The following is a 23,805-nucleotide window of genomic DNA, read 5'->3' on the forward strand; positions in this document are numbered from 1 at the left end:
ATTTTGTTTTTGTCAACATAGTTAAGTAGGAACTTCTCATAGTAGCCAACAGACAAATGTGTATACAGAAGAATACAAATCCAAGTATAGAGAGAAGCTATGCTACTGGAATACCTCTGCTGCCTAGCTAATGTACTTACTACTATTTGAATAAGTAGAACTTTCCACTGTAGCCTTAGATTTCTCTGGTTTTTAGCTTGATAACTGCATGGGAGGTCTACAAGGAGACTACTGCTGTTGTCTGCCATAATATATTTACCTTAGGGTTCTCCATCAGTCTCAATGAAAGACTGACTTAATCTATTTCTTTTCTATTGTCATCTTAATATACTAGCCATCTTGTTTTCCTTTCAAGAAGTCCTACTAACTGAACAGTTAGATACATGTTCTTTAGAAATATTTTGATGGAAACAAAGTCCAAGAATGCTACAACTTTCACCACATGAAAATAAATGAATGCAGGAGTTTTATTATTATTTTATTAATTAATTAATATTATTATTATCACCTTATGGACTTGATTTTGTGGAATATATGGAAAGATGAATGTAAATCAATTCATGTACTGTGAACATATCTGGCCTTTTGATCATGTAGCCAACTATTGAAAAGCTTGGATGTTTCTAGATTTCTTCTTTCCGATTACCAGGTGATTATTTAATCCAATGAAGCAGTAATGTCAAATCTATAAAATGTCTCTGAGAATAATTTTCATGAAGAAAAATTCTGACTCAGCATACATTTTATTTTATTTCCTAAGAGGAGAAACTGAGGCAAAAAGAAAATGGGGAGAAATACTTTTTATGGACATGGATTCTTCCCAGAGCATAAAGTGGATGAGGTAACAACAAGCAGTCTTGGTGCTACAAAAGGTTAAAGAATAACAATAACATTAAAATATTAGAATTAAAATAACAGGCAACATTTCCATTATCCTACTGCATTTAAAATGTGTCCTGAAGACTACAATCCTGATGTGCATTCCCTTCTTGCTCATTATTCAATTCACAGAAGGTTCTCAGGTAAATAGAAAATCTTCACATTTTTACTAATAGAATATACATAATACTTTTATCAGTAAGATTAATAATGTCATTTCAGATTTCTACAGTAGCAACTCTGGAAACTTTTCCAATTTCCTCTGTCATATTTTTTCCTTGTGAGTTTTTTTAAAAGGTGAGTTCCCACTAGGGAAGTTGGCACCTAATGGATTCTTGTAGATAGGTTTTGGAGATAAAACAAAGTTAGCAATTCAGCCAAAACAAACTTGCTGAAAACAGCTGAAGAAGTCATAGGCAGAGAATAGAGGTAAAAGTCTTCTCTAGGTATTCAAAAAATAGGCCTATCATGAGACTAAACAAATTTTAGAATGGCATTTTGGCAGCAAACAAGAATACATCGCATGAAATAATATCCTTTATTTCCCTAAATGCTAGTCCTCTCTGGAATCAAACTTGAAGTCCCCACTCTTATCTCCCTATGAGCAAGTGTGTGTTTGTGTTTTTTCTAGGGCATAATAATGATTTTATGTATTATTTATTATGCCTTAAGGGGTCTCAGACTAGTAACATAGGCTATCATTAGTTCTTTCCATTTCAGGATTGTCTCCAATAAAGTCTATAATCACCTATGTTACAGTTGAATCAGGTAAGGTATAAAAAATGACTATTATTAAGCTGAAAATTATGATACTCTTCAATGAGACACATAAGCACCCATCTATTTTATCAACTTCTTTTTCAAAACCTTCCCTTCAAATGGGCAATGGTTTTCTCAGACGACTGATTTGCTTTCTTTTGGTGGGGAGGATTTTTTGGGGAGGAAACAAAGTTTCCAACCCTTCTGTTTGCAAAGATAGGCCACTCTCCTGTAAATCAATGTGCTGCTGTCTAGTTTGCTCTGCTGAAAGAAAGATGGAAACAACCTACTGCCAATGGTCCTGAATCCTTGACCCATTCATCTTATGGAAGTGCTAACTAGTAACTACATAGGCTTCTCTTAACTCTTTCCAATCCCTTTTCTTGCCATCTATAATATCAGTGTTTACATGATAACTATTTTAAGAAAATTCAACCAAAGCAGCAGCTTTAAATCTCTTCAGTAATTTGTTCTGGGTGACCACATTAACAAAGGGATGGAGTTCCCTTTATTCTCCAAAGCAGATAGAATTCTCTCATTTACACAGTTGAAGTACCTTTTTTTCACTCCTCTCTGGCTGCTTCTATCAGGCAACATAGAATATCAGAAGGATACTTTGGCATGAATTCAGTTATTGCATATGATCCTTCAATTGCCTGGAGAAATTGCCAGTTTTCACCGAAATATACTGTAATTCCAACCAGTTTTCTAAATCCAGGGCCATGTATAACATAACAAAGATCACAAGAATCTAAGAGCAGAGTTTTCTGGTCAAGAATGATAGGCATGGGGACCACATTTCATAAGAATGTGTAACCAGGGACATTTATTTTTAAGTTGAACATTCATTGAACACTCCATCAAACTATAACTGAGCTAAACTCAATTTTTAAAATTAACTCAACTTTACCTTTAAAAATAATACACAGAATACCAATTTTTTAAAGACATGAGGCTGGACCTGGGCATATATCCTATCTACACACACACACACACACACACACACACACACATCTATGTATAACTGCATTCATTAAAGTCAGTGACTGATATTCCAGTCGGTAAAAAACAGGACCTACAGAAGACTGCAGAGAAGAGAATAAGAACTCTGTAATGAACATACAATGAGGTACAAATATATTGAGGTTTTCTAGGATACCCTTAGCACCCTGGAGTAATTTGAATGACATGACAAAACCTGAACAAGCATCAAAGATGTGAAGTTACTCATCATATCAGATATTCAGTAGTTTTTAAGAATAAAAAATTTTTAGTAAATTCAATAAATATCTATTAAGTATCTGCTCTATGAAAACACCAGGTATTTTCTAGATGCTAGGAATATGAAGATGAAAAAAAAATGACCAAATGAGAGATATTTCAAGCTGGAAGGAGATGAAAATTTGTAAATATAATACAAGTGTGGAGGGAAAGAATACATAGAAGAAAAATAAAATAAAGTGGGATGAGATTCAAGGAGGAAGAATTACACCTAGTTGCAGAGAAACATCCATTCCAAAGAAACTTTTTATAAAGAAAAATGAAATCTACAAAATAATTTAAATTTTTTTTTCTGGCAGATTTTTTTGGTTTCTTTATTTAGTGTGTGGTTTTAATTATAATTTATATTCCATTTCTGAAGCTCCAAGGATCTAGGCCCAAAGTTTTACTGCTACAAGAAATTCTTGGTAGAGAAACTCCCTCTGTTAACATGGATTGACCTCCCTACTCTGATACTTACAGTCTCAGAATATTGAGTGCTACCTGGGATGCTAAGTGATTTGCCCAGGATCAGAAATTATCATATATAAGAGGCAAGCTTGTTTTCCAAAGCCAGTTCTCTATACACTATATATAGAAATAGTCATATAGACATAAGTAAACACACACACATATGTGTGTGTATTTAAGCACATAGTAAGAATTAATACATATATATATACACACATATATAAATATATTTTCAAGCATATGTATTCAAAGAACTGAAAATTCTCAAGTTCAGAGGGACTCTTTTAAAAAAATCCTCATCTATATCCCCAGTGGGACTAACAGTTCATTGCTGCTCTACTGAAGGGTTAAATGAACATGTGCTTCCATAAACTTACCCTAAGGAAAGTGCATGATCAACTTAAATATCCATTGTTCTGCTTAGGATATAATTTCACTATATAAACCTTTTCAAATTAACTTAAGTGTCAGTGAATTTTTGGAGAGTTAGAAGGTAATTGTGGCATTTGGGTTTGACAAATACCCCTCTGCCTGTACCTTTCTGAGTTATTAACCCAAAATTTTAATACCCAACTTTCAAGAATGTTCAAGTAGGAACATCTGACTTCTGGCACATTCTACAGGGAATTTTGTTGGTGAAATAGAGCAGCCTCCTTGTAATCACCTTATTTGTTTTTCTCATACTCTATTAATGACCAGTTGAAACATATTATATTAATGAAACAGCTATATTAGTATGTTATAAAATAAATATCTCAACTCTTCCAGAAAAAAAATATTCTCTTTATGTATGTAGTGTAAGGCAAGTGAATGTTAGTATTTTTGCCTTCTTGTGCATCCCCTATTTTATCAGAAATACAGAATTATCTATACTATGGAATTTGGAAAACTTTCAGATTTTATACATTTTTAAAAATGACATTCTATTTCTTTCCAAATATATCAAGCTTTGGTGCTCAGGAAATTGCCAGTGCTACAAAGATACCTCCTATAGGACATTACAAAGTTATTAAGCTGATGAGCCGAGCAGGCAAAAGAGATCTCAGAGATCATCCCATCCAACCTTTTTTGTTTTTAATATTGACAAAGCTAAATTCCAGAGTTGAAGTGATTTGCACAAGGATTTATAGAAAGCTAGATGCAGAAGCAAGACTAAAATACAGGTTTTTTGACTCCCCAGGTCAACATCATTTTCCTTTAACTGCACTGCTTTTAATTCATAGAACTTTAGTTCTAAAAGAGGTGTTTGAGATCAATCATGCATACATAGAAAGAGGAACCAGTTGTCCCATGGGAAAGAATGTATGTATAAAGAGAAAAAAAAGGAAACCTTTTCAAAAGTTTTCAAACATTTTCAATATGGCAACCTGTGCATCAGAAATCTAGATTTGGAAGAAACCTCAAAAAGCATCTAATCCAACCCCGTGGGTTTTATAGGTGAAGAAATTAAGTATTAGAATTTAAGTGAATTTTTCAAGGCCATGTAGACATCCAATATCAGAGGCAAGATTTTAACCTGCATCCTCTGACTACAAAATGTGGGATCTTTCTACTGTGTTGGTTCTTACAAACCAAAATTTTGTTAGCCTAGATTTTTATACTGGAATTAATTAGGATCCTAAGTAACCATCTTCTTATCTAAGGAATATTAAAGTGTTGGACAGCTATTTGTTATATAGCACTTTCTAGTTTACAGAACCTGGTTATCTCAAACTTGACCTTAAAAACAACCTGAAATAGATTGCTGAAATATTAATTATTCTTCTTTTGCATGCAAAGAAACTGAGGAATAATGAAATTAAGTGACTCACTCCAAAGCAAACAGTAATTGATAGAACAGGATTCAACTTCAAGTTTTCTAACTCTAAATCTATGCTCTTTCTAAGGGAAAAAGATCTATCCACTATGGCTGAGGCATTATTCAGTCTGGAGAGAAGCCATAGAAAGCACAGAATCTCTCCCCTTAATTCTAAGTTTGATCAGTGACTCTATAACATATCTGGCTTTGCAGAAGTTAAGAAAAAAAGACCTCCATTTAAGCTAATACCTTCCTTTAAAAAATAAGGAAAGTGAAGTTATAAAAGCAAAGAACAAGGTCTATTCTTTACAAGTTTATTACAGTTCCCAGCCTGGCGCTCAGTAACTGTTAAATAATAATAATTAATGAAACCACACATATTTAGTTCCTTTGTCTTTTCCTCTCAAGACAATGCCTTCTTTTCCACTAAACAATTAGGCTGTTCTTCTGTGTACTCCCTCTTATTTGTCCAGACCATTCAGTCAATGGGTGTGCAATTCATTTCAGATCTAGTCTCATTGCTGTGGCACTAAAGAAGGCATCACCTTTGTATGTTTAAAAAGGTCTTTGGAAGCAACTGAAAACCATGTTATATCCTTTTCTTTTCCCCTGAAAAGACTGTAGCAAAACACACTGATTTTTTTTTCTGAAATTTTGTAGAGAATTATCTCTAGATTTTAATAATTAATGATCTTCATTCTTGTCTATATGTAGGTATAAGTTTCCCTAAAAACAGAGGCTAATGCACATGATCAGACTTATGAATAAACAGGATTCCTGCTTCACCACATGGATCCATGATTCTGATGTGTGACCGTCAGCACTTTGGATCCCTTTGGGGAGGGGGGACAGTGCATGCAGCTGTCACATAAAGTGTAGTTTAAGGTCTGTTACTTGTTTTCCCCTCTTTCTCTTGTTCCCAGAAGGAAGTGACTTCCTGTCTATTTTAGAAACCCAAAGTGTGTAGCCTCATGTGGAGTTACTACTTTACTTTGGTGAGGTTGAAAAAAATTCTTCCATCTTCTTTTAAACTCAAAGAAAAAATTTCTCCAAGATTTATAAAGATCTGTTCTTTAAGCTATAAATTGAGGGATTGAGCTTATTTTCTTTCTTATTTTTCTTTCTTTTTGGTATCTGACTTTTTATGCCTTGGAAATCATATTTTTCTCTTCCTATTGAATGATTTCTTCTTTTCAGTTTTAATTTTATTTGAATCACATTTTCTATTTTCTCTAAAGTTTTCAATATTTTTCCTCTATTGTCCCCCCATACTTACTCATCATATTACAATAATGAAGAACTATTGACAAATTCCACAGCTAAGATTTGGGTGTTCTTTATGAGCCTCATTATGTTTATTTTCTGTGCAAGTGGGGAATATGAACATATGTAATTATTCCCACCAAGTGAGGATGATTCAACTGCTACTATTTTAGCTATTATTAACAAGTGTTTTATTGAGGGAATGTGATGTAATAAAAAGAGCATTCATTCTAAATCTAGAACCTATGTTCCAGTTCTGGTTCTTCAATTTACTATCAAAACAAGTCATTGAGGCTCTCTGAGTCTCAGTTTCCTCATCAGTAAAAAGAGGGCTTGGACTTAAAAAAACTGTAAAAACCCTTTTGGCACTAAGATCTTCATGGATTCAGGTGCCGGGTATCTACAGAAATGGATTCAAATAAAAGAGATATATGCCTTTTTCTCCTTTATATCATTACCTATCTAGAATATAAGTCATTTAGCTCCATGATTGTACTGTTGTCTGTTTTTTCATTCAAGAAATATTGTCTAAGTTCCTACTAAGTAGTAGCCATTGGTTCTAATATGAAGAAGAATAAAGTGATCTCTTTATAGAGCTTATGGTTGCTTAGGAAAGACAAGGAGTACAGAAAGAGTTAAAATACAAGTTGTTATAAGTGAAATGTGTCAAGTAAAAGCCACCAAAGCCATATTTTTATTTTAAACACAATTCCATTTTAACTAAATAACTTGGACATCGCACTGGGAGTAGTTTTCAAGTAATTTTAGATAGAGCTTAAAGTTTCTATGTGTATAAATAGTTCCTCTCTAGTGTTTGTCTGTGATCAGGAGCCAATCACGTGGAAATCTGGGAAGGAGTAAATGTGGTTAAATCATGTATTCAAATTGGAGTGTCCTGAAATGGGAAATTCATACACACACACACACACACACACACACACACACACACACACACACAATTGGTTCTTTCATGTTGCTTAGAAAAGAAATCAAATTGTTGATTTATTGTGATAATTAAGCTCTACTCAAACAAATTGACAAAATTTTAAAGTTGCTTTTCAGATATCTGATCTAATTAAGATACCATCTCTGTTTGGGGGATCTATTATGTGATCTATCTTAATTTTTCTTTTATCTGATTTTAGTCAATAGCTTTTTTTTGCAAGTTATTTCTTCCTAATTGTCTACATTTCATTCCTTATTTTTTTCCTAATGAAAGGCAGATTGTATGACTGAATTCTAAATACTATTGTTTTAGCTATATTATTAATTTTTTGTCTTTCCTTAAATATTTGACAATTTTCTTATTTATATAAAAGATACAAGGTGGGCTTTTAAATTTACTTCAGTTCCTTTGAAATATTGTCCATAGTTGATGCAGAGAAAAAAAGTTTTTTTAAATTTTATTTTGGCTTTTTTTGTGGGAAGACAATGTCTCAAGAAGAAAACATTAGAAATTTTCTTATTATCCCTCACTTTATTTTGCAAAAATTAGCCTTCACAAAAACAAAATTGTAGGATTCAATTAATGCTTTGAAAACCTTTGTGAGTCCTTTTCATTTTGTCTTGATACAACTTTAGTAGCATTTATTATTTTGCTGCTCTTCTCTCCCCTTTCTGCCAGTATAAAAGAAATAACTTTCACTACTCCTCTTCCACATTTCCAGTGCAGATGAATGATCTTTGGGAAGAGAAGAAAACTGTCAAGTTATTTTTTGAGACCTCAGATAGCTTAGCTGTAGAGAAATTGAGGGAAGAAAAGCAACCTGGGGCACCTACTGGGAAGGGCACAGCAGCAGCTGGCAAAAAAACTCCTGCCAATGCAAATGAGTGGGTCCCAGATGCCTAGCAACAGAGTTTGAGTTGTTGGGATCTCCTAGATTCTGTCTTAGAATTTCTGTCTCTCCTCTATTTTTTCAATGCAGACTTAGTGCTCCAACCCTACACTCCTCCTCCTACTTCCCTACACTACAAATGCTAATTTGGGGAAACAAGGGGATTAACAGAAGACTATAATTAAAATTCATCAAATATTTATTATTGTTTAATCAATTAATAATGAAGTATTTATTATTAACACCTACTATGTGCTTTATCTTGCTCTAGAAAAAGTGTAAATTCCACAAAATCAAGAACATGCTTTATTTGCGTTTATATTGAGTCCAGTAGGCACACAGTAGGAACTCAATGAATAAGCAGTGAATGAAAATACAAAAAGAAAAATGAAACTGTGAGTGAATTACCAAAAAGCAATTCATGTAACAAACATCCCATATATAAACAGTATACTTTAAGGAGAAGGCAGAGTATTTCAAGCATAGAAACACAGCTTTCCTAACAGTCAAAATATTTCAGCCATGCAAGTAAATTGATCAATAACTATAGCACACCAATCACCTTCTCTGACCAAACCAGTGATATTGGGGTGGGTTTCTTTTTGATTGATAAGATAAGGACTATGGACTTTATGTTTTAGAGAAGATTATAGATTTAGAATTGTAAAGAATGTTAAAGATCATTTAGCACAACCCTGTGAAATAATACTTGAGGAGCAGAGGCTATATGACAAACCCAAAATCATATGGTGGCAGGCAGGATTTGTATTTAGGCCTCCTAATGTCAAGCTTTCCACTGTACCATGCTCTTTCCCATCAGAACATGCTCAAAACATGTGTTTATTTTCATCTCTTTTCCCACCAAATTAGACTTCTTTTTTGTTTTTTACCTCTATGCACACTTTAACCTCATTCATGCTCCAGCTTTATAAGATCATATTTGTTTTTTTTTTTTTTTGTTAGCAAAATGCAGTAACAAAAACACTTGATTAAATGTTGATAATTCTCAATGGAAAAAATGACCATTTTAACAGTTTCTAGTTTGATTTGGTTTTTCAGAAACAATGGGAGTTGTTCAATGTGAGTAGCCTCTAGAAGTGGGCAGCAGAAACTTGGGCTATATTTCAGTCTTTTCTACTTACAAACTATGTGATCTTGGAGATAACAGTGTGGGTCCCCTATCAGCCTCCTGACTGGGGAGTTGTGAGGACTAATGATACAAATCTCCAAATCACCCTGACCTCCTTGGAAATGGGGGCTATATCAATAAGAAAGCACTATTACAATCTAAGAATTTTTGAAGGTCTGAAGCCATGATAAAAATAAGCATTTTGCCCTTATGAGATTCCTGCTCTCACTAAGATTAATATCATATTTTACGAGACTAGAGTATTCTGCCATCTTGTAACCTACATGAAGGATTTCTTTGTTCAGTGCCACAGGTTAAACTCATACCATGAAATTCTCTTTCCTCCCCACTGCCATCTCTGTCACTTATTACAATTGGAGTCCACAAAAAAATACAGTATGACTCAGAATATTGAGGCTGTGGCTAAGCAAGGAAAGTTCATTCAAAATTGATTTTCTTTCAGGAATCCCTGATATTCCCCCTTTCAATTGTTCACCCACTGTAGGACTGAGCAAACACCGAAGGAGGCTTGCAGAGCAATGCAGCCTGTCTGAGACATGAAGGAATGTAGAACAGGATAATCACAACATCATCAACCCAATTCTCCAAGGTAGCTGGCCAATAATGCTGTTCTAATTGAATAACTTATCCACAGCTATTTCCCCTGGGAAAGCCTCCGGCTCAGCCTCTCCGAGTAGGCAGATGGTGCAGCATATACAATGAAACCTGTAATTTTCTCTCGCCATTGGACATGTGAACAGTGGGCCCTCTCTGCTTATTCTTTAATATTTTATTTTAACTGTTTCTTCCCAAATTATTATATGCCACAAAGCAGCCAAAGAGGAATTCGGTGATACAGATCATATTTAATTTATCCTCCCATGAGTTCACCAAACGAGTCACTTGGTGATCAGCAGCCATATAAGTCAGAGTCAGGTGTATGTTGCTGAAATAAAGGCAACAGAAAAGGACCCAATTAAAGTCGAAAGGTAGATGAGTCATCAGAGTATAATGGTATTAACTGGCCCAAAGTGCTGAACATCATGTGCATTCAAAAGCTGTTTTCTTTTGTTTTTGTTTAAAAAAAATTATTAAATGGCAATGTGCCACAGTCAATGAATTTGAAAGGACAGAAGGATCTACTTTTCTATAGTGATGGTGTTACACCCTCCAAGATCCACAGAGGATGAAGGGTTGTGTAGCATCTTGATTCTCATTGTCTAATGGATGCCAAAGTTGGTACAGAGGGAAATGCAGTCGGAAAGGGTGAGCAGAGACAGCCCATCAGCAGCCTAACAACATGACAGATGACAGACCCAGAGGCAAATCCAGGGCTGCCAGCCCATCAGCCTGTGGAGTCTGCCAAAGAGCCAGATGCAGCAACTGAACGGAGAGCATCCTGAGTTTAGCATCTGGGTCTGACTCTGGCCAAACACACTTCATGTATTGGAAACCAGAGCGTCTGTGGTGACACCCACTGCTGATAGAGGTCGAAAAGGAAAAAAAAAAAAAAAAAAAAGAACAATGTGGGAGGGAAAGCTCTTTTTTCTTTACTGACTTAGACTAAATTATCCCAAAGCAAAAATTCTATCAACAAAATTGTTCTCTTCTAAAAGCTAGAAAAGCTTCTATCCATAAAAAAACATTTAGTATTTTTCAAAAGATTTTTCCTTCATTTTTCATCAGAGTTGGGGGTGGGGAAAACTTAGCTAGAATAAATTAGAAGAACCTAATGGTGATCTTTATAAGTGAATCACGTATACAGGAAGACAGATCAGAGGAGCACCCAGGGCAGTAGGACAAGTTAGGACCAAGTTCATACAAGGCAGGATTGAAAACAAAACCCAAGGTTTGGGCTGATTTTCTTTTGCAATTTTAAATCTATGCTGCAGAAATCACAATAAAGGGACTGGTGTATATGAAACACTCAATATGCCTTTCAGGGAGAAAAAATGACAAAATAATTCATTGTTAGTCAAAAAGACAATGTTTGGAATGTATATGTATGTGTAAATATGTACACACACATATATACATATATACATACACACAAACGTATTATACACACACACACATACACACACACATATATATATAATGGGTATGTTTATATATACACATATATATGTAATGGGTACAATTATATAAATGCTCACAATTACATATATACACTTTTACAATTAAATACAATTATATATAATGTATACTTTTATATTATATATAACATGTATGTTATATATAATAATTATATACAGTTATATATAATATATAATGCAATTACAGGTACTGTATATTATATATTATTATATCCATTAGACACTTAATAAGAAGGACTATATATATATATGTTCTTTCAGAAATAGATGCCATTCCTTCACTCTGGCATGTTACTCAGTAACAAATGTAAGCAGCTATATTTTCATAGTAGGAGTGAGAGCATTGAATATGGAATTAACAGTAAAGGAAAGTTTGAGTATTATGAAAGAGCATTTGATCCAGGAAGGCAGCAAATTGGAAGCAATATCAAGATGGACCAAGAATATTGGTTATTTACAACAGGGATTAATATCTGTGCAAAGAATATCAGATATTGAGAGAAGAACAAAGAATAAAGCAGTTGAGCTGAAGTCAGCTATCATTTAATCAATAAAAACTGATAAATACCTACTATGTACTAGGAAGGCTGCTGGACGATACAAAGATAATAATGAGAAGATCCTGGTGCTCAAACTCCTTATATTCTAAAAATAAAAATAAGCCAAAAACCACACTCATTGACTAAATAGTTTGCCATACTCCAGGTAAAAGCTCCTTAGCACTTTCATTAGGGTGCCAGGTTTTTTATTTAAAGGTGAAACTGAAGGCAGCCACATGAAATTAATCATATGAAACACAAAGTAAATTCAAAAGACTAGTTATAGGTAGAATAAATAATGCTTTGTGCTTTGATTTGCATATATAATTACCAAGGATTGTCCACAAGAACTCTTTATAAAAACAGATCCTAAGAATTAGGCCAAACTTCTTTATAAAATTCATATAATCTTCACACAATTCATACAATTGTGGCTAAAGAGAAATATTTATTCTTTCTGACCAACTAGCATGATGGGTCATTAGCTACTTCTACTGTAGGCAAGATTGTTTGCTCCTCTTAGAGATCAAATGCTTGTTGAGTACTATTTATGGTGCCATCCTTTTTCATCTGCATCTGTCACTTACATCCTTTTCTCATCACCCAGTCCACATCAGAAGCTCTAGAGTTAAGGAGTTTGGATTAGTGGGATATAGTTATTGAATTGGAATGTAATTCTCCTTTAAGAGTAAACATGATATTCTCTATTGTATCCCTTCTGAGCTACTCCATCTATTTATTTATTCAATTCATCAATTAATAAGATTTTATTAAATTTCAGGTACAGTGTTAGGCACTAATCATACAAAGATACAAGTGCAAGAGTCTCTTATCAAGAACTTTATAGTCAACAACCATTTATTTATTTATTATTTTTATTTTTAATATTTTATTTTATAATAACTTTATATTGACAGAATCCATGCCAGGGTAATTTTTTTTTTTTTTACAACATTATCCCTTGCATTTGCTTCTGTTCCGATTTTTCCCCTCCCTCCCTCCACCCCCTCCCCTAGATGGCAAGCAGTCCTATATATGTTAAATATGTTGCAGTATATCCTAGATACAATATATGCGTGCAGTCAACAACCATTTATTAAGTACATTTATTAAGCTACCAAACTGATGGTAAATTCTTCAACTTGATAAGGCTATAAGCCAAGTTCCTGTATAGAATTTGTTCCTATATGGTTTTTATGTTTGCAGATGATTATGCACTCATTGAAGTGTCTGAAGCTGAGATGCAATAAAGTATGGATTAATTCTCTGCTGCTTGTACTAATTTTGGCCTAACAATTGACACCAAGAAAACTCTACCAGCAGGCACCACATCATCCATATGTGGAACCATTAATTACAGCAAATGGAAAAGTTTTGAATGCTGTGGATAAGTTCATTTACCTTGGCAATATATTTGCTTGGGATGTTCACATTGATGATGACATTGATACATGCATTGCCAGAGCTAACTAACTCAGTGTCTGGGAGGCTCCAAAGGAAAGTGTGGGAGAGGAGAGATATTAGACTGCTTGTCAAACTGAAGGTCTACAGAGCTCTTGGGCTGACCTCATTGCTATATGGTTGTATGGTAAAGTACCAGTGTCATTCCAGGAAACTGAATGGCTTCCATTTGAATTGTCTTAGGAAGATTCTGAAGCTCACTTGGCAGGATAGGGTACCAGACACTGAGGTTTTTCTTGAACTAAACTGCTAAGCATTCCGACTCTACTGCAGAGAGCATAACCCCAGTGGACTTAACTTGCCAAAAAGATTTTTATGAAGAGCTCACACAGGGCAAGGACTCAAAAGGTAGTTAGAAAAAGCAATACAAGGACACACTCAAGGTCTCTCTTAAGAACTTTAGAAGTTAATGGGTGACATGGGAAACCCAGTTACAGGACCACCCAGCATGGCATTCCCTTATCAAAGAAGATGATGTGCTCTGCTATGAGCAAGATATAATCGCAATAGCTCAAAAGAAACATGAGATGCACAAATTTAGAGACTCCACCCCAGATGTCCTCATGGTTTACTTGTGTCTGACCTGTAAAGCCCTCTGAGTTCATATTGGTTTGAGCAGCCACAGTCAGACACATTGTAACTCTACTCTAAAATAATGAAATCTTTTTGTCATTTTGTCCTTCTTAAGAACAAAGAACAATTAACCCACCAACCATTAATTATCAACTATATGTAAAAAAGGGATATTGTTGCTATTTTTATTGTTTAGTTGTTTCAGATCCCATTTGGAGTTTTCTTGGCAAAAATACCGAAGTACTTTCTATTTCCTTCCCAAATTAATTTTACAGATGGAGGCAAAGTATTAAGTAACTTGCCCTGAGTCACATAGCTGGTGTCTGAGACCAAATTTGCTTTCAGATCTTCCTGATTTCAGACTTGAAACTGTATCCACTGTAATGTCTGGCTGCTCATGTAAGAAGAGTAGGAAGTTCTTTTTCTGCTTTCCTATCTGCCAGACCAGTGACTCTTGTAAGTCCTTCTCATTTCTTTGGGAAGAGATGGGAGAAGGCAGGCAAGAAGCAAGCTTCATCCCTTCCTGGGTGGCAGCTGTTTCAGTGATGGGCTTCTCACTCCATTCATATTGTTCTTTCTAACCCCACCAATTTCCCTCAGCAATGCTGACAGAGCTTGTAGTCTAGTACATTTGTCCTTTGCCATAAGCTGTCTCTCTCTATAAATGCAAATATTACACCCTCCTATACCATTATTGACCACAAAGTGTTAAAAATGAGGCTTTTTACTTTTTCTGTTATTGTAATACAAATGGTAATTTGGTGCATACTGTTTTTGGACAAATGGTTTACTATATGCTCTTATCTACTTCCGTAGGTCCATGCAGGGGGTGTAGCCAATTTTAAGATTTGTGGGGTCAGTGAATGAAATCTTCACTTCTAAGCCCTTCATTATTCTCATTACATGCTGAAATAATTGGTGAGTAACATTCGGGAGGGATTAAGTCACCTCTAAGCTTCTGACTCTTTGTGTCTTCAGCTCTCTGTGGGCTGTTAGGTATGTCTTTTCAGTTGTTGATAAAGGGTTCTTTCTTCTAGTGCAGTTGTGAAAATTAGATGGAGCACAGGTTCAGGATATGAAACAGACTTAAAATAGGCCTGAAAAAAAAGTGACTCTCTAGCCAAGATTTTAATAAAAATTGAAGCTATATCATCAGGCTGTTGACTGCTAAGATGTCAATGAGTACAAACAGGACTATTGGATAATGGAAGATAGGTAAAAACAATTAAGAGTTGAGAAGTTGTTTTTGTTCTGTCTCCACTCCTCCCCCTTTTTATACACTTTCAGCTCCTTACAATGTGACCTCCAGTCCCACCACTCAACTGGGATTGCTCCCTGCAAAGTTACAATGATATTTTCATTACTGAATCAAATGATTTTTTCCTTAACCCTTTCTGCAATACTTAACATTATTAAATACTCCCATCTTCTCTCTATGCTGTCTTTTTTTTTTTTAATTTTTTTTTTTTTTTTTATTGCTCACTCCTCGGTCTTTTCCTATATATCATACTGTTCCTTTTCAGTATTCTTTCCTATACAATCATCCATGACTTGTTCTCCTTGTGTGGTTATATCCCATACAAAAGATCAATGACATTTTATATGTTTATATTTTTTCTTTTAGTTATCTCATCAGCTCTTAAGGGTTTTAGTTATATAGCTAGTCCTCATTTCTATCCTGAACCTAGTCCTACAGTAATAAACATTTGTTCCATAGATACCTCAAGTACAATATATTCTTTTAAAAATGTATTTATTAATTTTCAAAATTTATTTTTATAATATTTTGATTTCCATTTTTCTTCATCCCTTCCCCAAGACAGCAATCTGAGATATTATATCTATACACATGATCATATTAAATATATTTCCATAATAGTCATAATTTGAAAGAAGAAAAGGGAAAAAAAAACACAAGAAAGAAAAAACAATAAAAAAGTGAAAATAGTATCCTTTGATCTGCATTCAGACTCCACAGTTCTTTATCCAGATATGGATAATATTTTCCATTATAAGTCTTTTTCAATTGTCTTAAATTATTGCATTGCTGAGAAAAGCAGAGTCTATCAAGGTTGGTAATCTTCACAATGTTGCTGTCAAACGCAATATATTCAAAGAAAAAAATTTTACCCCCTCCCAACTTTCTCATATCTGTCAAGAACACACCCATCCAAACTCTTCCTTTTCCTTCTCCCCTCTCCCCAAATTCAATTAATTGTTAAATCTTAGCAATTCTCTGTGTCCTCTTATCTCCACCCACATGGTTACCATCCTTCCTAAGGCCCTCTTCAGCTCTAACATGGAATATTTTAATAGCCTATCAGATAAGATTATATTTGTAAAACACTCAGAGCAGTGTTTGACACAAGAGGCACTTAATAAATGCTTCCTTTCCTTTCTTCTTGCCCTCTTCCCTCCTAATTGATTTTAGTGCTTCCAGTTTCTCTCCTCTCCAAACTATGCTCCATATGTCTGCCATCTGACCATACTGATAAAGGTGTTTCTGTGACTCCCTATCATCTCTGAAATAAAATATAATCATTATTTGAAAACCCATCATAATCTGACTACAATCTACATTTCCAGATTTCTTTCACATATAATATCTGTTGTTGAATTTGTTGGGTGGTCCAAAGACCAACTATAGTGAACTATTGATTTAATCCATTTCCCTGCCTTTGTATTAGACAAAAATATTATGCTATCATTGAACATTTGTGTTAGCAAATAAAAAAAATATGGATGTAACATATGGTGCTCTCTCAGACATAACCCTAGAGGTAGGGAAATGCCTCAGACCTCAGATGTGTAGCTTAAGGCTGAATCTGAATTATAGTTTTGTTATCTATTTGCTCTTCTGATGGTGGCCTGACTTCCATGCAAGGACATTAGAAACACCAGGGCTGGAGCCTCAGGGGAGCTCAGATATACTGTAGTTGCCCTTTCTTCTGTTCCTTTATTATTTTTTTTCTAGGTCAGTACCTTAGTGGAAAACAACTAATACCAAGAGGGAGAAAGAACTCTATACACCCAAACATTTGCTGCTGTCCTTTTGTCCCTTTGCCAAAGGTTTCTTTGGGTCACCCTCTATCTCATTACTAATGTGAAGATAACCTAAAGCAATGATGTTTTATTGCACAGCCTACATTCACTGTCATTGGTTATATAGCCCCTTTAATCCTTGGACATTTTGGTTTAATTTCTATTCCATTATGAGAATGTTGGAAATGGTAACACAATCCTCTGTGAATCAGCCTTTCTCTTCCCTCTACATCCTTTCTAATAATCTAAATTCTAATATATTACTTATCACTCATTTCCCTTCCTCTACAGCCTATATCTATATTCTGATCCTCTTTGAATGGCCCAGGCTTCCATTTATAGGTTATTCCTAATTAAGCAAAGCAATCAAATGTTGATTTCCTAATGTATCTTTTAATCAAACATTGGAGAAAAACTACAAGCTACCAGAAAAGAAGGGTTCTAAGAGTAAGATACCTCTTATTTAAAAAAAAAATTCTGTTGGAAGGAACAAAGTTTAGTCTTGCTCTAAGTAAATGATACAACAGCATGAAAAGTCCTTAATCTCTTGATTCTAAATTGGTCTTTTGGTGGAAAGCTGTGGTAAATAATGTCTGGGCTCCTAGTTTCTTTTGGAGCTCATTCCAGAATGTGACCATAAACTGTGGGCCCTGAGCCGAGGCAATCTGTACCTAGAGACCATGTAGGCAAATGATCTCCTTTAGAAAATACCAGCCTGTCTGTAGAGCAGATGGTAACTTGGGATATGGAATCCAGGGACACATCCTATAACCATTATAAGCATGGCAAGTTCCTTTGAGATATCAGTAAATCTAACCCTACCCAATACCATGGTAGTTGAGATACTTGCCAATAGCTATGGGAGCCCCAACAGTTTCTGCCAAAGATTTTAGTCACTGATTTTAGTCACAGCCTCATATACCAATAGTTGCTAGTTCATTAAATTCTTTGTTCTTACTTTTCTTGAGTGTCCAGCTAACAGAGCACTTATTATTGTTGAGTCGTTTCAGGTGTGCCCAATTCTTTGTAACCCCATTTGAGGTTTTCTTGGCAAACATCCTGGAATGGTCTGCCATTTCCTTCTCCAATTCATTTTCTAGATGAGGAACTGAGGCAAACAGGGTTAAATGATTTGCTCCATGAGGGTGAGTCTTCTGATTCCAAGCCCAGTGCTTGATCCACTATATCAACTTAGCTGCCTTAGAGCACACTAATAGGATAAAAAAGTTTCTTTCTATACATTATTCATTCATTCCATTTGAATAGTCTTAAGAAGATTCTGAAGATTACCCTGCCAGATGAGCTTGAAATACTCATATTGGTTTGATCAGCCACAGTCGGACACACTGTAACTTAACTCTAACATGGAGATGTCATTTTGATCCTCTTCAAGAATGAAAGACAACAATCCAATGCATTTACTCAAATAAGATTTCTTAGGTTCTTAACTATTTTAGAACATTGTTATAAGTGCTGGTAGAATTAGATTATTTAAATAAGACAAAACTCCTGCTTTCATAGAGTTTCTGGTATAGAATTTATAATATAACATTGCCTTGGAAGAAATGTAGACTGGGTCATAACATTTCCTCAATAGCTCCATATGGGAGTCCCCATGGCAAATGCCATAAAATATGCCCTAAAATTATCTTACAAAGATAAATTCATAGGATTTGAAACTTCAGGAATTAAGCTCATCATTTAATTGAGGTAAAAAAAAAGTTGGGTTAGTAATTTTCAAGTCTTTGCTGAATGTTCCTGTATGGTTTGGCTGTTAATATGTTCACTCCAGATGTGTTGGTCATTCAGGAAAACACATACATGTTTATACGCATTCTTGTTCCTGGGGTCAACTAGATTTGGCTATCACAGCTCATGCTTATCTCAGTGCCTGGCACATGATAGGCATTTAGTAAATGTTCATTGATTTGCAATCAAGTTTCTATACGTCTTCAATTAAAATCTCCATATTTTCTACATGGTCAAAAAGTACAAAGGCTGTAGAACCTTGTTAAGGAAGTTAAATAGTTCCTTTTTGCTGTTGACAACTGGCAGAAGAAAGAAGCTGCTAGAAGATCCAGGGCCTTCAACTAACACTGTGACCTGTGACTATCTGTTGCTAAAAACAAAATAAATAAACAAATAAATAAATAAAGGGGCAACTAGGTTTAGCATATAAATGATGAAAAAAAGTTGGATTAATATTTACCACTTTACTGAATGTTCTTGTTTATGATTGCAATGTCATTTAAAACTGCAATCAATGACATCTTTGAGATGGTTCACCAGAACTTCAGTAATTGTGTCTTGAAACATCAGTAATGTATTGGCTAAACCAAATAGCTTGATATTTTTTAGGCAAAATGTCTAAACTGTGTCCAAAATTTTGATTTCAACTACTCTAATTAGTAATTCCAAGTAGTTTATATGTTCTTCATGAATCTGCTTTGTTATGTCTCCTTGGATTCTACAGAATATCTTAGATTGGTTGGAATGAATAGCAGTCAATAGTGGGTGATTTGTTGATTTGACCTTGATAAACAACACAATGATGTGTTTTGGAAGAGGTATAACTGTGGGACAGTCAGAACTTCAAGCTGCGAAGTAAACAGAATTTGGACTTTTTCATTAATAATAACAATTAAAAAATAAATTAAAAATAAAAATTTTAAGTTTAAGTTTAAAAATAAAAACAAATAATAGTAATAATAATTCCTCATTCTTACAACAAACTTAGAAGGTAAATGATATTATTATTCTTATTTTACAGATGAGGAAACTGAGGAAGAACTAGGTTAAGTGTCTTGCCAAGGTCAGATCTCCACTAAATATTTTAGACTGGATTTGAATTCAGGTCTTTTGAGTGCAAGTCTATCACTCTCTAACTTGTACCATATAGCTGCAAAAAGAACTGAATCTGATTATCATGAACAATCAATTAAAAAAAAAAGATCTATTGGTTCTTTTTTCTCTCTCTAGTAGTTATACTCCATATGAACTTTTTCTTGACCTGACCCCATATTGCTTTCTATGTTGGCAGTGGCCCCTTTAGCAGCAGCCTTATAGTGTCCTAGGGAATTTATTCTCTCACTCTGGGACCATAATACAAGTTATCTTCCTTATGTGACTTTAGCTCCCCAGTGAATAAGTCTGTGAATGGAATAAGAAAATATGGTTTAGTCCATATGGTACAACAATGATAAGTGATAGCTTGGAATGATTAAGTTCCCAGGAGATGATTTAGTGAATTGTATGGGGGACAAAAAAGTGAGTATTTAGTTAAGTATTAAGTTAACTAGTCCCTGTTTTGCATTGAGTCCTAAAGGACTGTTTATAGGAGTCAGAGTCTGTTCTGTTTATCTGTTCCATCTTTAGAGCATATATGCCAGCATGGAAGAAAGAAGAAGAGGCAACTACTCTTATTTTGTCTTGTAAATCTATCTGAAATAAGATTTTTTAAAATGCTTTCTCAGCTACTTTGGGAAGCAAGTGACTGGGAGGAGATGGGAATAGGAGAGAGAAAAACTAATGTTGGCCATGGAATATATGTGGCTGTGAATGATGGTTTTGTGACATTAACAGATCTCCAAGTAGATATGTACTCCTATGGTCTCAGTGAATGACTTCACCTCTATGCTCATAAACATTTGTCCTTTTCTTCCATAGAACTTGGCATTTGTGGGCTATTTTTTGTTTGAAAGGAAGCAGGGTTCAAGAATTTTTTTTTAACTTGGAAGATTCATTTATTTATTTATTTTTAATAACTTTTTATTGACAGAATCCCCCAGGGTAATTTTTTGCAATATTATCCCTTGCATTCACTACTGTTCCGATTTTTCCCCTCCCTCCTTCCACCCCCTCCCCTAGATGGCAAGCAGTCCTATATATGTTAAATATGTCACAGTATATCCTAGATACAATATATGTGTGCAGAACCAAAGAGTTCTCTTGTTGCACAGGGAGAATTGGAAAGAATTTTTTTTTCAATTAAAGTATTGGCTAATGAAGCATTTGGCCCTTTTAAATCTGGTAGAAGTTGTAGATTTGGCAGTCCTGTTTTGGCATTCCATCTGGACAAAAGGAAAAGAGAGAACATGATGGGAAAGTTAATGATAAGAAACTTAAAATTCCATGAAGTTAACTTCTATTTCACACATTGAGACTGGATTCATATAAATCCACTGTGCCGTGTAAAGGTTAATGCATTAAGACATTTTGGCCCCACACTGGCAGTAGCAGAGAGCATGTAGCATCTTCCATCACTTATATCATTGTGTAAATACATATACTCATTCCTCTGTCCAACACTTTTTTTCTGTCATAATTTAAAAATGATGAAGATAAGCATTGGACATGAAGATCAAATAGACAGCCAGTTTTGGAATGGTAGTTCTTTCTAGGAAAAGAAATGAGATGAGAGGAAATGAACAAATAGAATGTCATGATTTTAGAAATCTGGGAAGACTTACATGAGTTAAATGGAAAAAACATAAGCATAACCTAGAGAAGAATTTAAATACTAAGAATAATAATGAAAGAGAAATTAATTCTGAAAGCAATCAGTCAATGCAATGAGAAATATTGATGTCAGAGAACTGACATGAAACATACCTCCCTCCCCTCAGCTGAGAGGTAGTAGACTGTAGGGATAGAATAAGGCATGTGTGATGTGTTTTATTTTGTCTAGTATACATCTTTAGGATGTTTGATAGAGGAGAAGGAATATAGTCATTGGGAATGGTAGACAATTTTTCAAAGGATCAATAATGCATTATTTTTTAAAAGAAAAGAAATAGGAAAGATGAATAGATGAGTTTCCTTTCCCTATGATGATGAAGTGCTAACATTCTAATTGGAGTAGGGAAGAAAAGAGAGAAACAAATGCATCTTCAGAGCTTTAGTGTCTAGAAAGGAGACTGAGAGAGTTAAAAAAGATAATGAGAAGGCCTGAGAAATAGATTGGTTCTGTCCTGAGGTTTGTAAGAAAGTGAAAAAGAAAAGAGGGTAATAGAGATATGCTACTGTAGAAAGGAGGAAGAAAGGGGTGGAATTTAAAGTTTTTCATAATTGACATGTTTGAGAAGAAAATTATGTAAGCTTAGCAGGAAGAGCAAGTATCAGACATACTGCAGTATTATACAAAGGCTAGCTGAAATCACAGAGATATGTGAAGAATCACATCAGATTTAACAGAGAAATAATCAAGAATTGGGAACTGAGATGGAAGGAAGGGGTTAAAAATAAAGATGATATCAAGCAAGAAGGAGTTGAAAATGTCTTCTCAACCAGAGAATAGAATTAAAAGGGTGGGGGGTAGGATGGGGGTAGGGGAGAAAAGCAAAGAACTAGAATCTAGTGGGATGCCCATCAATTGGAGAATGGTTGAACAAATTGGAATTTATGAGTGTAGTGAAATTATTATTGCATTGTAAGAAATGACAGAAGAAAGGATCTGATCCTAGATCCTGTAAATTGAAGTAGAGTGAAATGAGCAGAATCAAATCGACAATTTGTAAAGAAAAACAATGTTGAAAGACATAGGAAATTTGATAAAAGCAATGACCAGGCAGATTACCAGATGAAGCATGCTACATACTTCCTGACAGAGAAATATATATTATTTTGACTGGTCATTGTGTGAATTGATTTTTCTGGATTATGCTTATTTGTGTTTTCTTAGATGGTATTTTATTCCTCCCCCCACCCAATTACATGTCAAGACAATTGTTAGTATTCATTTTTATAAGATTTTGAGTTACAAATTTATTTTCCGCCTTCCCTCCCCTCCCCTTTTCCTAAAATGGTAAGTGATTTGATAAAGGTTATGCATGTACCATCATGTAAAACACATTCAATATTACAACTGTGAAAGAAGAACCAGATCAAAAGGCGGGGGGGGGGGGGGGGGGGGAGAAAAAAAATAAATGAGAAAAATATGCTTTGGCCAGCATTTAGTCACCAGTTCTATATCTGAATGTGGATAGCATTTTCCTTAGTAAGTTCTTTCTGCTTGCCTTAGATTATTGTGTTGCTAAGAAGAGCTGAATCATTCATCGTTGATTATCATACAGTGTGACTGATATTGCATTCAATGTTTTACTGGTTCTGCTCATTTCACTTTACATCAGTTTGTACAAGTCTTTTCAGGTTTTTCTGAAATCTTTCTGTTCATTCTTTCTTATTGCATAATAGTATTCCATTACCACATATTTATATACCACAAACAGAACCATTTGAAAGTAATATATAGATTAATTACACACTTTTATTTTGAACAAATAGTATGAAAATGGTTTCATTTCTTATATAAACCACTTTTTGTGTTCTGATGTGTAGATGAAAATTTTGTTGTTGCTTTTAATTGTTTTTTTGGTGTTTAAATTCAGAATAAAATACAATGAAGTTCTTAGTTTTTAAAAGGGGAATTCAGAAATGAGTAATCTTTAATTACAAGAAATTCTTCTTCATCCACTTAAATCCTATTATCAATAAAGCTCATCATTTTGCAGATTTACATATGTATATTTTCATATAATTTTTTTTAGGCATAATATATATGTTTAGTAAAAGCCAGATATAGCACAGCTACCTCGTAGGTCAGGAGTTAAGACTGCCTTTCAAAATCAGTCTCTCTCATGTCATTCATTCATGTTTCAGTTTAAACCTGTTTCCTTTTCTTGTGTCCTTTCTAGAGACATAG

The sequence above is a fragment of the Antechinus flavipes genome, chromosome 3, assembly GCF_016432865.1.
Source record: "Antechinus flavipes isolate AdamAnt ecotype Samford, QLD, Australia chromosome 3, AdamAnt_v2, whole genome shotgun sequence".
Classification (NCBI taxonomy): domain Eukaryota; kingdom Metazoa; phylum Chordata; class Mammalia; order Dasyuromorphia; family Dasyuridae; genus Antechinus; species Antechinus flavipes.